Genomic DNA, 16,259 nt, shown 5'->3' with positions numbered 1-16,259 from the left:
CCGAATTCAATGAAACGCAGAACTAGTTAATTTTTAAAAATCAATAAATTTGATAACCTTTTAGCCAGAGTGAAAGAGGAAGATAAAAAGAGAACACCCAAATTACTAATACCAGAAATAAAAGATAGGCAATCAATACAGCTCCTACAGAGAATAAAGAAACACAACAAACAACTTCATGCTCATAACGTTGACAACTTAAATTAAATGAACTAATTTCTTAAAAGACACAGATTATTAAAACTCAACTCAAGAAAAGAACTAAATAATTTGAACAGTCCTAAATCTATTAAAATGTAGTTTAATTTGTAGTTTAAGACATTTCAAAAGGAAAACTACCAGGAACAGATGATTTCAGTGACAAATTCCACCAAACATTTAAGGAAGAAGTAACAATTCTACATAATCTTCTCCAGAAAAGAGAAGAGGAAGAAACATTTCCCAACTCATTTTGTGAGACTAGCATTAACCTGATACCAAAAACACATACAAAAAATACATCAAAACATTATGAGAATGTAAGAATACATACCAACATCTCCCTCAGCACGGACACAAAAATTCTCAACAACATATTAGCAAACCAAATCCAGCAATATATAAAAAGGATAATGCATCATAACCAAGCAGTATTTAGATCAGGAATTTAAGGTTGGTTCAACAATCAAAATTCATCACTGAAACTTACCACGTTAACTGAAGAAAAACCAATGATCACAAAGAAGAAAACATTGGACAAAACTCAATATCCAGTCATGATATAAACTTGGTCACTTTTGGTAAGCTACGCATAGACGAGAAATTCCTTAAGCTGATAAGGAGCATCTACAAAATAACTATAGCCATCAACATATTTAATGGTAAAAGACTAAATGCTCTATTCCGAAATCAGAAAAATGACAAAAATTTCCACTCTTACCACTCCTATTCATTTATTATAGTCACTGCAGCAAGATAAGAAAATGAAAAAGGCATACAGATTGAAAAAACAATTTTAATTCAGACGTAAAAAATTTCACGCAATCTACAAAAAATCTCTTAGAACTAACAAAGGAGTTAAGTTGCACGTTACAGCATCAATTCTGTATCTATATACTAGCAATGAATTAGAAATCTTAATTTAAGAAAAGATTACAATATACAACAGCAAAAAAAATTAACTACTTAGGTATAAGTCTAACAGAGTTTCTGTTTGGGATGATGAAAAAGTTTTGGAAATGGATAGTGGTGATGGTTATACAACATTATGAATATATTTAATACCACTAAATTGTACCCTTAAAAATGTTAAAATAGTAAACTTCATGTTATCTATTTTTATCACAGTAAAGAAATCTTTTTTTTAAAGATTTTATTTATTTATTTGAGAGAGAGCACGAACTGGGGGAAGAGGGAGAAGCAGGCTCCCAGCTGAGCAGGAAGCCAGACTTGGGGCTCGATCCCAGGATGAGCGAAGACAGACATTTAACCAACTGCGCCACCCATGCACCCCACACCAAAGAAATCTTTAAAAAGATTTTTTTAAATGGGCAAAAGGTTTGAACAGAAGTTAAAATGGACCCAAAATGTTATGTAGTAGGTGATGAGGGCACTAATCAAGGAGAAACAAAGAATATGATTAGATGGGGAGATGACAACTGTTTTTGAATATGCTGAATATGAAACAATATTCTGGTTATGTACTGATGACTAACAAATCATATCAAAACAGTGGGTTAAAACAATAACAATAATTTATTTTACTAAGGATTCTGGGATTTCACTGGGCTCAGGTAGGTAGGTCTCGCTCAATGAATCTCATGTGGCTACAGTAACATGAAAGTTGAAACTGGTGTCATCTCAGAGCCTCCTCATTCAGATGGCTAATGTCTTGCCTTGGAAGACAAACTGGAATTCCCTAGGCATCTATGTGTTCTCTCCATGTGGTGTCTTCATAGAATCTCCACAGGGTGGCCTCAGGATAACCAGACTTCTTACATGGTACCTGAAAGCTCTCCTAGAATGGGTGTACTATAAAACACCAGCAGAGGCTGAATGGTCTTTTCTAACCTCAACTGAGAAGTTCTATAACATTTCTTCCAATGGATTCTATGGTGCAGGAGGGTCACTAAGGCCCAGCAAGTTTCAACTACAGGGAATATCGACCCCCTCTTATGGTAGAAGAAATTTCAAAGATTTTCTGGACGTGGTTTTAAAACATCATGAATACCTCTAGAATCTTTAGCAGACACAGAGTTTGACTTGAGGAAAGGTAATAGGACTGGAGATAATAAATATTAGAGTCTTCAGAAACCAGGAAAGAATGGAAGACACAAAAAACAATATTAAATCCTAAAGGAACATCAATATGTACAAAACTGATTAAGACAGAGAATGTGATCAGAGATAGGAGAGCTTTCCTTAAAAGAAGAAGTAACAGTTTTAACAACTGTTAGAAGTCAAACACAGTAAGCCTCAAGAAGCTAGTTAATTTCTCAACTAGATGATAAGCTTTGAGGAAGCAGTTTGAAGTAGAAGAATGAGGGCTGAGGAAAGGTTGTGGTATCTATTTTTTTATTTTTCAACATTTATTAAACTATAATTGACAAATAAAATTGTATATATTTAAGGAGTACAATGAGATGCTTTGATATACATACACATTATAGAATGATTAGACTGCAATATTAGATCCTTGATGACAAAGTAAGTAAGATCACTCTTGTTATACTGGCAAAAAACACATAAAATAGAAATGGGAAGGGGAGGTAAACTGAAAAAATAAACACTTGATTTGAATGCAAATACAAGGAGGTAATTTCAAATTTCATTGTAAACAATCATCCATTTTTGTTATTCTTACTAAGGAAAAAGAATTAGCAATTTACTGCTTAAAATGTTAAGGCAAATTAGTAACCTTCCAAAGCAGAGAGCATCAGATCCAGACGGGTTCACTGGTGAATTATACCAAATATTTGGTAAGAAAAAATCCTATCAATTCTCTACAATTCCTTTCAGAGGGTAGAAGCAGAAGGAATACTTCCAAACTCACTCTATGAAGCCAGCATTACATCTCCATCAGAGCGTGACCAGGCACATTGTCAGTGAGCAGTAATTTTGAAAGACATCTTTTTCTCTGAGCAGGTCTCAATAATGGGCTTAAAATATTCACTAAACCATGTTGTAAACAAATGTGCTATAATCCAGGCTTTGTTTTTCCATCTATGGATCACAGGCAGAGTAGATTTAGCATAATTCTTAAGGGCCTGAGATTTTTTTGAATGACCAGTGAGCACTGGCTTCAACTTAGTCATGAGCTGCATTAGCCCCTAGCAAGAGAGTTAGCGTGTCCACTGAAGCTTTGAAGCCAGGAACTCACTTCTCTCTAGCTGTAAAAATCCTAGATGGTATCTTCTTCCAAAAGAAGGCTGTTTTGTCTACATTGAAAATCTGTTGTTTAGTGTAGCTGTACTTTCATTGAGTAGCTAGATCTTCTGGAATAACTGGCTGCAGCTTCTACATCAGCACTGGCTGCTTCACCTTGCACCTTTACATTATGGAAATGGCCTCCTTCCTTAAATCTCATGACACTGCCTCTGCTAGCTTCACACTCTTCTTCTACAGCTTCCTCACCTCTCCTAGCCTTCATAGAACTCAAAAGAGTTAGGGCTTTGCTCTGGATTAGGTTTTGGTTTAAAGGAATGTTGTGCCCAGTCTGATCTTCTATCCAGACCACTCAAACTTTCTCCTTACCAGCAATAAGGGTATATTTCATTTTCTTATCATTTGTGTGTTCACTGGAGTAGCTCTTTTAATTTCCTTAAAGAATTTTCCTGTGCATTCACAACCTGACTAACTGGTACAGAAGACCAAGCTTTCAGCCTATCTCATGCTGGGCGTGCAGCCTGATTTAAGATTCTCTCCCTCTGCCCCTCCCCCTGCTCCCACACTCACGCATGCACAGTCTCTCTCTAAAAAATAAATGAATAAAATGAGAAACATGCGACTCTCCCTTTCACTTAACATGCAGAGGCCACTGTAGGGTAATTAATGTCCTAATTTCAATATTCTTATGTTTCAGGGAATAGTGAGGCCCAAGGAAAGGGAAAAAGAAAAAAGACAAGGGAACAAATCGTCAGTGGAACAGTTAGAACACACACATTTAATCAATTAAGTTCACCGCCTTATACAGATGTAGTTCATGGCACCCCAAAACAATTACAATAGTACATCAAAGATCACCATAACAAATATAATAATAATGAAAAGGTTTGAAATATTTCAAGAATTACCAAAATGTGACGCAAAGTGAGCCAATGCTGTTGGAAAAATGGGGCCAACAGACTTGCTCAACACAGTCGCAACAAATCTTCAATTTGTAAAAAAAAAAAAAAAAAAAATACAGTATCAGCAAAGTACAACAAATCAAAGTGTGATAAAATGAGGTATGCCTATAATTTGAAAACACAAAAGCTAAAAGCTACAGGAAGAAAACTAAGCATATTTTTAAAAAGAGGCAATGAATTATTCTAGGAAAAACAAAATATAATCAAAATATACTGCTTGGCTTTCCAGTAAATTAACTTGCATAATCATAAAAAAGTAAACAATGACACCAATTAAGGCAAAACCCGCCAACTGCTCACATCATACCCATTTTCTCTCATTTCTTTAAAATAAAACTCCAATACTGTTTGGAGTAGCAACAATATCTAAAAAACTCAGCAGTGGGGTGCCTGGATGGCTCAGTCAGTAGAGCATGTGACTCTTGATCTCACGGTCATGAGTTCAAGCCCCACACTGGCATGGAGTCTACTTTAAAAAAATAAAATAAAACAAAATAAAATACCCAGCCTTGCAGCCCCAATGAGGGCATGTGACTAAATTTTGGCCATTAAGATAACTAGAAGCTATAGGGTAGAATTTATAAGCAACCCTCCTTAAGATTGGGGAAGAAAACTGGCATGTGCCCTTTCTGCTTCTCCATTTTCCTCTACTATAAGCAGAAAGAGTTAGGGATTCCTGGAAAAATAAAGAGAGACAGGGGCGCCTGGGTGGCTCAGTCGTTAAGTGTCTGCCTTCGGCTCAGGTCATGATCCCAGGGTCCTGGGATCGAGCCCCACATCAGGCTCCCTGCTCCGCGGGAAGTCTGTTTCTCCCTCTCCACTCCCCCTGCTTGTGTTCCCTCTCTCGCTGTGTCTCTGTCAAATAAATAAAATCTTAAAAAAAAAAAAAAGAGACAGAACTTTCTTGACATAAGAAAAGTCATTTTAGGCTCCCAGCCATCTTGTAAAAGGGTGTAAGAGCAAAGAGCCACTATCAGGACAGGATATAACCTAATCATATCAGGGGTAATAAATCAATGGTAAAACTCCCAGTGCCAATTCAAAAGTTAAGATTGACCTGAAATACATCCTTGAGTTATCTCTGCAAGATCTAAACCTCTCTGAGCACTCAGATATGGACCAAATGAAGCCAGAGAACCGATGATTGCCGGCCCTCATGACTTTGACCTGGACTCAGTCACCCTGAGATGACTTCTTCCCCCCGTCCATACTGTATTCCCCATTGTGTAAGCCCCTTCATGAATATGTGCACACCCTTAGCTTAAAACTTCCTCAGTTTTGTTGTTCAGGAAAAACTGCTTTGGGAAAGATCCCCAGTGTTCTCCTCTACTTACTGCAAGTAAAAGCCTTTCTTTTCCTATTCTTTGACTTAGTTGTGTCTTTTAGTTCAATAACCACCAAGAGGCAAACCCAGTTTTGGGTAACACTGCCACCTACCTAAAAGCTGACAAGTGTGTTAGAGTTCTAACAGCTTTCTTGGATCATGAAGTGATCTTATGTATATAGCCATGCTCTCAGGGAAGCAAAGGACAGCAAAGTCAGGGAGCCTGACTCCTTGGTAACTGTGAAGTTGCTATCGTATTCCTGGACCGTCAATCTCTAGAATTCTTTTATGTGAAAGAAAAATGAACTTTTAGCTTCTTTAAGTTACTGTTATTTCCAGTTTCTTTTATTAGAAATGTAATTCTGATAAATATAAGACAGAAAAATAGTAGACAGAGGGATAGATAGATACACAGATTTAACTAAAAATTATGACAAAAAATTTAGGAAGGGGGGTGTGAAGATGTAAAATGGACTAAATATTAAATCCTCATCTTGCATAATAGGAAGTGAGTATAAATAATGTCCAAAAGAGACTGGGGAAAGAGTGGTAAAAAACATAGTAATTATGTCCAAAATAAAAAACATAAACCAGCACAGAAAAATGGGAGTAAATGCCTAAAATACAACTCCAAAGGTATTTGGAAACTAGTACTAAAAGAGTGGGAGTGGATTCCAGCCCCATCAAGCAGGAGCACATAGCCAGCATCCTGGCCATGGTCGATCAAGAGCGTATGGTTATTGCCATCAAGCTGGATAGTGTGTAGTACGCCCTGGTGAGTGAGATCATCAAGCACTTCGAGCAGAAGAGGTTCCACCTCATGGCCATGAAGCTCCTACAGCCTCTGAGGAACTCCTGAAGCAGCACTACATTGACCTGAAGGACCACCCATTCTTCCCAGGGGTGGTGAAGTACATGAGCTCCAGGCCAGTTGTGGCCATGGTCTGGGTGGGACTGAAAGTGGTGAAGACAAGGCGAGTGATGCTTGGGGAGACCAACTCAGCAGATTCTAAGCCAGGCACCAATCGGGACTTCTGCATTCAAGTTGGCAGGAACAACATTCATGGCAGCGATTCAGTAAAAAGTACAGAGAAAGAAACCAGCCTATGGTTTAACCCTGAAGAACTGGTTGACTACAAGTCTTGTACTTTTGATGTATCTATGAATAAAAGGTAACTAAAGCATCAGTCCCCTTTGGCACCACCTGATGTGTCCCCAGACACAGCTCTTCAATCCACTGACTTGAAAGTAACAGAATCAATCTTTCTTTTCTAAAACATACCTACCAATAAAGCCTTTGGAAACTGGAAAAATAAATAAATAAGACGGTGGGAGCATGTCATTAAGCTTTCATTATATGCTTTGCCCTGATTGGCTTTGAAAAACTTTTTAAAATTGTATGTTACCAATAAGATAAAAATTAATCTTAACCAAGATATTAACTACTAATTTAATCAGCTACTACAAAAATATAGCACTAACATGAAGAAATGATCTTTTTCAAACAGAAGTCTGGCCTTTGCCCTTCACTAATGGGAGGTGATCTCTAGACCCTTGGAATGTTCTACTTGACAGGAATGTCTATTTTCCTGGTGCCTTGGTCACCTGACAGTCTAACAACATGATTTATGATGGGGCTTTGGGCCATATCACATCAGTTCTAACCTCCAGAGGAACTGGAGACTAAGAATATTAGCCTGACCTCTGGAAGAGGTTAGACGTTGGGTCAGTTAGGCAGGGAGTATGTGATCAAGTCCCAGTAAAAATACAAAAGGCTTGGGGAAGACTCCCTGGTTGGAAACAGTCTGTGTGTACTGTCACACAAGATGGCCAGGAGAAGGTAACATCTTCTATGACTCCATGGCTGAGAGGACTTGAAGTTCTTGGTTTTGACTCCTCCTAGACTCTGCCCAATCCATCTCTTCCCTTGGATGATCTTAATCTGTATCCTTTCCCTGTAATAAACTATATCCATGAGTATAACAGCTCTCAATGAGTTCTGTGAATCCTTCTAACAAATTACTGAAACTCAGGGTGGTTTTAGAAATCTCCCAAACGTGCAACTGATGGCAAAAGTAAGGGCAGTTGGGTGGTCACTGTGCCCCTAAACTTTGCACTTTGGCTGACTCTGGGTAACTAAAGAGGAAGGAGGGAAAAGAAGATAAAGGGCAGGAAGGGATGTTACATTTCTAAAGTGCCTTAATAGAATCCTTATTGGCTGCTTTATATACATTCATTTAACCCTGATAACCTTAACAGATGATATTATTTCCACCTTATATATAAGGAAATTATATATACATAAAGGTCAAGTAAGTGGGACAATGCCACAGAGCAAGTATTTGATAGGTCCAGGATACAAATCCAGCCTTTTGAATTCCAAGGCCCATGCATTTCTCATTATACTATACTACCTCCCTACATCACAACTTCCTTTATCAATCATTCATAGTGCTTAATCTTAATTTTGACACCACTGTATGTTTAAATAATCTGTGTGAGGTAGTCTAATAGATACAATCCAGGACCAGATCTATGTAGTTCTTTGTAGAACTAGCACAGTTCCATTCAAGTTATTCTTTTTCTCTTAAGATTTTATTTATTTATTTGAGAGAGAGAAAGAGAGCGAGTGCGAGCAGGGAGAGAAGCAGACACAGGGAAGGAGAGGAAGTGAGAAAGAATCTCAAGCCGACACCACACCGAGTGCAGAGCCCAACACAGGGCTTGATCTCATGACCCTGAAATCATGACCTGAGCCAAAATCAAGAGTTGGACACTTAACTGACTGAACCACCCAGGTGCCCCTCAAGTTATGCTTGATGAGGAAAAATGAAAGTCACTTCACAGTAATTCAAATTATGTGATACCAAAAAATATGCAGTGAATCCAACATTGTAAATTAACCTACTACTAAACTTAATTGCCTATTTACTTCCAGATTTCTTTAACATGGGAAAAAATTAAAGAACTGCAAAAGGAACAGTGAAAAGCACTATAAGCACTGAAGTTTATTATAAACAAATCAAAGGAAGCATCAAAAGGAAGTGTCTGCACATTCAGAGAAATGTTTGTCATAAGAGTATTACTGATTCATCACATATTACAGCTGTTGCTTTTCTTGGTGGAAACTAAACAAGTTACATTAAAAATTATGTGTAGAATTCAGAAGGTGAATGAAAAAAGTCATAAATCCAGTTACTAGGAAAAGTATTTAAGAGGAAAACATATTACCAAACCAAATTCACAAATAGGAGAAAAGAGTTTCAGGATAAGTAAATATTTCTGAAAGTGAGCAATTTGCTATACTGTACATGCAATGCATGCATATATGCAAGTCCAGGGTTGTTTTATTTTGGAAGCATAATTAAGTCTTATTTTAGAAAAGAGTGTTAAATAAGGACAAAGACTCAAATAAGACTAAATGGATGCTACCTTTAATACATAACCAAATTTCTAATATATAGATACTAAACTATCTAATTTTGAGTTAGGAATAACATTCAAAATGGGTACAGAGATGAGAAGCAAGTTCTTTTCTACAGTATTGTGATCAGCAAAGGCCATCCACCAACACCAACCCACACCAACCCCTGGGCAGAGGGTCATACTGGGAATCAAGGATTCCTCCAGGGGATTCTTGGTTTCACAGGAGACTCAGAACAAAGAATTACCCAGGTCAAGGGGATAGGTAGTGGTGCATCAGAGAAGGAGTCATGTAGCTTACCTATATGGTAACAACTACACCTCTATGGTCACCAACACCATTCCAATGAATACTGAAAGCATGTTTTCAAGTTTTAGCACAGAAACAGAGCTATGACATATATCCTTTCTCAAAGAACAGGACTCAAGTAGCTGAGAAGGGCATGCTATTCAACTTCAGGAAAGGCACACAGAGCAAAAGAGAAGAAGTAGACCCCAAGCTAACCACCTAGTTTCATCAAATTACTCACGGTAACCTGTGGCCTAGACAAACAGACTTACATTCAGTACAATACCAAAAAAAAAAAAAAAAAAGAAACAGTATAATGGCAAAAACACTTAAATGATTATTCCCTCAAAGAATATGAGATAAGTGTGTTATAAGTTATAATATAAGTGTGTGATAATAAAATAGTGTGTTACCAGGTCTGTACTCCATATACACTGTTAGTATGGTAGTTAAGAGATGAACAGTGTGGGCTAAAATATTTAAGAATTAATTTGAAGATGCTGGATATATAAACAACAAACATAAGATAGTTAAATAATGAAGAACTGATCGCCAAACAAAGTTTCTCTGATAATAGGTGAGCCCAGACCAAGTAGGGTTAAGGTGCTTCTCAAATGTGGCAGATGACTTGAGTTGAAATCTTCTAAAATAACAAACCCAATGGCCCACATGCCTAGGGCTTCATCTTTGGAAAGCAAGTGCCATTTTATCCCTGTCACCAAATCAATATATCTCAGACTAACTTGATTTTATAGAGTGCATACATTCACCATTATTATTTACCATTATTAACTGAGATCTGAGTTTTTCTATTTGGCTCAACTGAATATTGGACAAAGAACACAGCCAGCAAATATGTTAACTATTTCATATCAAAATCCACTATTATATAATGAGATATATTTTCACATTTTAAAACAATCAGGATTTTCAGTTCTTGCCATGACGGAGTAGCTAATGTTGGGATACCCTCCTGCTATAAACATCTATAAAAGCTGGACCAAATATACAAAAAATGAAAAAAACAAAAAAGCCTATTTGCAGGCCTTAGACAATAACCACCACAGCACTATGATCCTTGATAGAAGAGAAGCAGATAAATCAAATCCCATATTCACACTGGCTTTCTCCATAAGGGCATTTCCCAAATCATGGTGTAGAGAAAGAGAGCCCAAACAGTGTAGCAGTCCCGCTGGAGGAGAAGACTACAATTACTGCTTGGGACTGCTACGGTAGCTGGATTGGGGGGCAGATTATTAGAGAGGAAAGAACCAGAAAAAAAAAAAAAAGTTACAAAAATCTATATAAAAATTCCCATCTGGGGGGCACCTGCGTGGCACAGTCAGTTAAGTGTCAGACTTGGTTTCAGCTCAGGGTTGTGAGATGGAGCCCCATGTTGGGCTCTCCACAGAGCATGGAGTCTGCTTAGTTTCTCTCTCCCTCTCTCTCAAATAAATAAATGAATCTTAAAAAAGAAAAAAAATCCCCTCCGGTTGTCATCTGCCTCCTAGGCTGTGCATGCACAGGGTTAGACTCCTAGAAGCCTAGAAGAGAACAGCTATTGGGAGGCTGTTAGCTAAACAAAGATTTCAGAGCTTGCACAGTTTTGAATAAATGAAGTACAAACTAGTCAGAGGAGAGAGACCTTGATGAATACCACAGGTGTTTAGGTGAGACCCTAGATAATCCAAGCCCTAGGAATAAAAACACAGTTGAAACAGACTTACCTTAACAAAGCCTAAAACTAAACTTCAGAGAATCAAAGTGACCCACTGGCAATTTAACTGCCTGCCAGAATAAAATGCAATTTTACTTAGAGGAAGATAACAATCCAGAGCTTCTATAACAGGGGTCAGCAAACCTTTCTAGTAAAGAGCCAGAAAGTAAATATTTTTACATTTTGAGGGTCACAGTCTCCACTGCACATTCTCTTAAAACAACAACCAAACCTTTAAAAAAGTAAAAACCATTCTTAGCTCATGGGCCACACAATAGCCACCAGGCTGGATTTGGCCCATGGGCCAGTCTGCTGTCCACTACTCCACATTACACTCACAATATCCATCATACAATGCAAAATTAGTAGATACGTGAAGCAGGAAAAGTGTTTGATAATCAAGAAACAAAACAGTCAACAAAAACAGACATAGGAGTGATCTACATATTGGTCTTATATAAGAGCTTTAAAATAACTATGACTACATATTAAAGACAACACAGTCAGAATATAGAGAATAGATTAAAATAGGATATATTTCATCACTAGAGAATTAGAGTCTGAAAATGATCACACAGATATTCTAGAACTGCAAAATATGTGAAATAGAGGAACTCCTTGAATAGGTTTAATAGCAGAATAAGCACAGGGAAAAAAACCCACAAAATTAGCACATGCAAAGACAGATTAATAGCTATTCAAAGGACAGAAAAAAATTATAAGCAAAATAGAACATATGTTAGATGTGGGATGCAATCAAACAATCTAATATATATGTAACTGGCATACAGAAGGAAAGAAGAGAAAATAGGTCAGAGGCAATATCTGAATCAGTGAAGGATGAGAACTTTTCAAATGTTCTAAAATACCAACCTACAGATTCAAGGAGGTCAGTAAATACCAAGCAGGATAAACACACACATACAAAACCATATATACCTACATTACAAACAGGGGACTAAAAAAAATCAAAGAAAGAGAAAAATCTTAAAAACAAAGGAGGAAAGGACCTCTCTCTTGTCCTTCAGTAGAACACAGTAAAAATGAAAGATGGCTTCTCAAGAGAAATATGAAAGCCAATGAAGTGGCATCTTCAAACTACCGAAGGAAAAAAACCTATCAACACAGAATTCTATACTCAGCAAAAATATCCCCCAGAACATGAGGAATAATAAAAGTTGAAAGAATCTGTCACAAACAGACCTTATTTAAAAAAATAATAAAAGAAGTTCTTTAGGATGAAGGAAGATGATTCTAGATGGAAGCATGGATATATAAGAAATGAATAACTGCAGAGAGTATAGATATAAAGACAAATATAACAGACTACTGATTGTTTAAAGCAATAAAACCAATGTCTTACAGGATTTATAACATATGAGGAGGATGTTAAAATACATAATAATAGCAAAAAAGTAGGAAGTGGGTAAATGGATTTAAACTGTTTTAAGGTTTTTGTATTTGAGGGGGAACATGCTAGAAGTAGCAAAGGTAGACTTTGCTAAGTAAAGACACATTTTGCAATTTCTAAGGTAATCACTAAATGTCTGATATGAAAAGATTAACCCAAAAAAGCTAATAAAGGAAATACAATAGAAGCAGGAAATACTTAGAGGGGCACAAAAGAATCTGTTTTGTTTTGTTTTGTTTTTGATGAGGGAAGTATTCAATGACTTAATCTTGTGGTAGTTCCACAGATACATACATATGAAAACATTCATTGAGTTTTATACTGAAGATCTATGCACTGTACAATATATATCATGCACAAAAAAAGCCTATATATAAGTTCCAGGGCATATGAAGACTGATCTGCAGTACCTTTCTAAACAGAATCCAACATATCTCCCCAAAACTTAATGGTTTACAGCTACTTTCACAATTATTTTTTCCCATAATATATACTGGGTACTCAATAATTACTATCATTAAATGGGTATATGAACAACCCACAATTTTATTTAATTTACTGTACAACTGCCAAGATAATAAATTCCTGATTCTCAAAACTATAAACTTAACAATTGTTTTCTTCTTTACTTTTTAAGAATAAACTGGCATTTTTACAATTTCTGTTTAAATGTATTTTTAATCAATATTGCCAGGAAACACACTAGGTGTTGGAAACAGTACATAGACCCAGTACACAGATGAAAATATATATAAAGCAATTAGCATATTGCTATTTTATGGAATTTTAATTATAATATTCTTCTAAGAAAACATCTGTAACTACAGAATAGATTAAATCTATTAAATCACAAGCAACAGAAGAATCAACCATTCTAAATGTATGAGTCAGTCACATAAATAAGTACTTCACAAATATTTTATTCTGAGCATTCTATGCAAGGCAAATATTATTCTCCTTTAACAAATGAAGAATCTAAAACACTAACTTGTGTATAATCACAAAGCTAGTAAGTCTTCAAACTAAAGACTTACAAATTCATCACTGGATAACTGTCCAGGAATTTCTCAGTAGAAGTAAATGTCATTATCAGGAACAAATTTATACCTGACAAATGTGATACAAGACCTAAGAACTATATATATACCTCATGAAACATAGCAGCATTAAAGAAAAAAAAACAAACAAACAAGAAATAAGATAACCTTAACTGTGCATAATTATAAACCTGATTAATAAAGAGTTTTCTAGTGCTTAATATAATACAGTTTGAGGAAAAAAATTTAAAGAAAAGCTTTAAAGATCTATGATATATTACAATGTTTGAATTTTCAAACACTATGGTAATTGGCAAATTATCACATATTTTTGCACTAAAGAAGACCAGTTGCATTTTAACTGTGATTTTAATAAAAAAATCTTGGTAAATAGTAAATTCTCCTTCAAGGTAGACATTGTTGAAAATCAATCTTAGAGATGTCAAGGTTAAACAAGGAAGACTGGACACAAATGTTTGCTCAAGACACACTAAAGTGACAGTAAAGACAGTAATCAAAGTGAGTCTATACAAGTAACCGTCTCCTCCATGACCATCTCTACACCCCCCTTCCAAATACCCATCACTCTAAGAACCAGAAATTTAAATTTCAGCTCATTTTTACTGAGCTGAAAACAGGGAAATCTACATAAGTGTAAGTCTACATACTCAAGAGTTGAGAGCTCTCCAGTCCCTTTCTCTCACTCAGTTCTATGTAGACCCAGCAAGGCTCCATAAACTCCAGGTAGATAAGATATACGTAGGTAAACCCCACGTCGGGCTCCCTGCTCCACGGGAAGCCTGCTTCTCCCTCTCCCACTCCCCCTGCTTGTGTTCCTGCTCTCGCTGTCTCTCTCTCTGTCAAACAAATACATAAAATCTTAAAGTCTTAAAAAAAAAAAATTATAAAAAATCTTTTTTTGTTTTTAAAGATTTTATTTATTTGACAGAGAGCGACACAGTGAGAGAGGGAACACAAGCAGGGGGAGTGGGGTTCCCACAGAGCAGGGAGCCCAATGCGGGGCTCGATCCCAGGACCCTGCGGTCATGACCTGAGCTGAAGGCAGATGCTTAATGACTGAGCCACCCAGGCACCCCAATCTTTAAAAAAATCTTAAATTGTATACATGAATAAACCAATATATGTAAAATAAAACACTTCTGAGGGAATTTGAGTGACATGTAAATGACAGTATTTTTAAAGGAACTAACATATCAAATTTAAGTAGGGCTGGAAAATGACAATAGTTAAAATGTTGACAAGAAGTGCTAACAGACCTTCTCTCTCTCTCTCTCTCTCTCTCTCTCTCTCTCTCACACACACACACACACACACACACACACACACACATTCTCCTGGCTCTGCAATTGCCTTGGTAAGTAACCTAATGACTCTAAACTTATTTTCTCACATATACAATATGTAAAGTCAATGGAACAATAATCAGGTGGAAAAATATCCCTAAAATTCTATCCTCCTTTACAAATATATGACTATAGAGTGATTATAAATAAGTAATGGCGCCTGGGTGGCTCAGTCGGTTGGGCGTCTGACTCTTGATTTCAACTCAGGTCATGATCTCAAGGTCATAAGATCCTGGGCTGGGCGTGGAGCCTCCTTAAAATTCTCTCTCAGGGCACCTGGGTGGCTCAGTCAGTTGGGCGTTGGACTCTTGATTTGGGCTCAGGTCCTGATCTCGGGGTCATAAGATCAGGCCTGTTTTGGGCTCCACCCTGGGCATGAAGCCTGCTTGGAATTCTCTCTCCCTCTCCCTCTGCCCTGACCACCTCACTCATGCTCGCTCTCTCTCCCTAAAACAAAACAAAACAAAACCAAGTAAGTACATTTAGCTAAATTCACCATCCTTATACTCTTAGTTTCCCACCTCAATCCACATCCACCTGCTAACCCTACCTTTGTTACTTGGTTTATACTACTAAATAATAATAATAATAATAATAAATGTTAACATATTATTTAACAGACAAAAAAAGTATAAGGTTCAGCCAACTAAATATTCATCAACCCAAATTATCACATAACTAAAATATGTATTAATTGAATTTCACCTTATTTCAAGAGAAAACAAAATCTATGATTTATGGTATCTTTTGTTAACAACTGAGGTACTGGTATCATTAAAAAATTATCAGTTTTTCTTAAGTACATAAAAATAGATAACAAAGAAAACACTTTAGAGAACAGCTTTAGTACTTTTAAGATAATTTTATTTCCAAAAAGTAAACTGAGGGAGGAGCCCCCAGCAAGTTCAATTAGTAGAGCGTGTGACTCGATCTCAGGGTCTTGAGTTCAAGCCCCATGTTAGGCATGGAGTCTATCTAACATAAAAATTTTTTAAAAATTAAAAAAGTAAACTGAGGGAAAATTCAATGTGGACAAAAATAAAAGCCGAAAAAAAAGAAAGAAAAGAAATTCCTGAATGCATAAGCTTCGTTCCCTGTCTCTGAACAGCATTATCTATGAAGCACCTTAAAATTGTACACTGAGGGGCGCCTGGGTGGCTAAGATGGTTAAGCGTCTACCTTCGGCTTAGGTCATGATCCCAGGGTCCTGGGACTGAGTCCCGCATCAGGCTCCCTGCTCAGTGGAGAGCCTGCTTCTCCCTCTCCCTCTGCTGCTCCCTGCTTGTGCTCTCTCACTCTGTCAAATAAATAAAATCTTAAAAAAAAAAAAAAAAAAGGAACTGTACACTGAATAATGTGTGCTGAATAA

General features: G+C 36.8%; 1 protein-coding gene and 1 pseudogene across 5 annotated transcripts in view; one reads left to right on the top strand and one right to left on the bottom strand.

The window, feature by feature from the left end:
- PTPN4 (protein tyrosine phosphatase non-receptor type 4) overlaps positions 1–16,259 on the bottom strand; it is a 230,079-nt gene that overhangs the window by 166,929 nt on the left and 46,891 nt on the right. The window lies entirely within an intron of this gene.
- Positions 5,197–8,264, top strand: LOC116636898 (annotated as a pseudogene).

Source organism: Phoca vitulina, unplaced genomic scaffold (genome assembly GCF_004348235.1).
Source record: "Phoca vitulina isolate PV1807 unplaced genomic scaffold, GSC_HSeal_1.0 scaffold1, whole genome shotgun sequence".
Taxonomy (NCBI): domain Eukaryota; kingdom Metazoa; phylum Chordata; class Mammalia; order Carnivora; family Phocidae; genus Phoca; species Phoca vitulina.
Note: the sequence above shows the minus strand (reverse complement) of the source record. Positions and strands in the feature narration are given on the sequence as shown.